We start from the raw sequence: 2033 nt of genomic DNA, 5'->3' as shown, positions 1-2033 counted from the left end.
CCTCCACCCTCGTGGGCCCCCTGTTGCTCCACCGATGTACTCCTTCCTCCTATATATACCTACGTACCCCCAAACGATCAGAAACGGAGCCAAAACCCTAATTCCACCGCCGTAACTTCCTGTATCCACGAGATCCCATATTGGGTCCTGTTCCGGAGCTCCGCCGGAGGGGGTATCCATCACGGAGGGCTTCTACATCAACACCATAGCCTCTCCGATGAACTGTGAGTAGTTTACCTCAGACCTTCGGGTCCATAGTTATTAGCTAGATGGCTTCTTCTCTCCTTTTGGATCTCAATACAATGATCTCCCCCTTCTCTTGTGGAGATCTATTCGATGTAATCTTCTTTTTGCGGTGTGTTTGTTGAGATCGATGAATTGTGGGTTTATGATCAAGTTTATCTATGAACAATATTTCAATCTTCTCTGAATTCTTTTATGTATGATTGGTTATCTTTTCAAGTCTCTTCGAATTATCAGTTTGGTTTGGCCTACTAGATTGATCTTTCTTGCAATGGGAGAAGTGCTTAGCTTTGGGTTCAATCTTGCGGTGTCCTTTCCTAGTGACAGTAGGGGCAGCAAGGCACGTATTGTATTGTTGCCATCGAGGATAACAAGATGGGATTTTTATCATATTGCATGAATTTATCCCTCTACATCATGTCATCTTGCTTAAGGCGTTACTCTATTTTCATGAACTTAATACTCTAGATGCATGCTGGATAGCGGTCGATGAGTGGAGTAATAGTAGTAGATGCAGGCAGGAGTTGGTCTACTTGTCTTGGACGTGATGCCTATATACATGATCATACCTAGATATTCTCATAAATATGCTCAATTCTGTCAATTGCTCAACAGTAATTCGTTCACCCACCGTAAAATACGTATGCTCTTGAGAGAAGCCACTAGTGAAACCTATGGCCCCCGGGTCTATCTTCATCATATTAATCTTCCAATACTTAGTTATTTCCTTTGCTTTTTTACTTTGATTTTATTTTATTTTGCATCTTTATCACAAAAATACCAAAAATATTATCTTATCATATCTCACTCTTGTAAGTGACCGTGAAGGGAATGACAACCCCTTATCACGTTGGTTGCAAGGAGTTATTTGTTTTGTGCAGGTACTAGGGACGCACGCGCAACCTCCTACTGGATTGATACCTTGGTTCTCAAAAACTGAGGGAAATACTTATGCTACTTTGCTGCATCATCCTTTCCTCTTCGGGGAAATCCAATGCAGTGCTCAAGAGGTAGCAGTCCACTAGGCGTGGGAGGGAGCCCCAGGGCCTGAGGCCGGCGCTCCTAAGACTCCGGGGCGTGTACAGCCCCAACTCATTATTACGTGAGAGTGTCACGGGCAGCGAGCTTCACAGGCACCGGGCCTTCTTCACAGGTACCAGCCTTGCTTCATATTGCCAGACGAGGGCCCCGCCTTGCGCCACCCTTGACCTCCTTTGAGCCAACCGCAGACCAGGACGACAGAAAGGAGGGAAAGAGGACGCCAGCGGTTCCCTCGGCGACCACGGGTCCTCTACCGGGGGAAGGGTTGTTGAAGCCACCCCGACAGAGGGCCTACCTCCGCGTGTCCCCTGGTTTCGTGTGCCTTGGGGAAGGGCCTTGCTCCCTCCTGGCGGCCCCCAGCGTGTCTCCCTTGTTGAAACGAGTGCCGCCGTGCCAGGGTCGCCGATCGATGCTACAACCTGATTCATCTGCAGCCCATGGTTAGCATAAGCTTGTTCCTGAGAGGTTAGCGGTACCCTGTAATTGCCGTCGCCGGCGCGATCATTGTTGTTCTCCGCTGGCTCTTGGAAGGCTTCGACTCCTAGCGCCCCTTCTCCCCAATCTTCTCCAATGAATGAGCCAATTTCGTCCTCTGGTGCGTACCCTTGGTCCATCATGCGGGGCACGTAGGCTTCCGGGGCCGTCACCCCGAACACCTCGCCGTGGTGCCCCACGCTCCATGTTGCTCCGCCCATGATGGCATCCTGGGGATGATAATATGGCATCCAGCCGGGACCATGGGGGTGACG

Source organism: Triticum aestivum, chromosome 2A (assembly GCF_018294505.1).
Source record: "Triticum aestivum cultivar Chinese Spring chromosome 2A, IWGSC CS RefSeq v2.1, whole genome shotgun sequence".
Taxonomy (NCBI): domain Eukaryota; kingdom Viridiplantae; phylum Streptophyta; class Magnoliopsida; order Poales; family Poaceae; genus Triticum; species Triticum aestivum.
Note: the sequence above shows the minus strand (reverse complement) of the source record.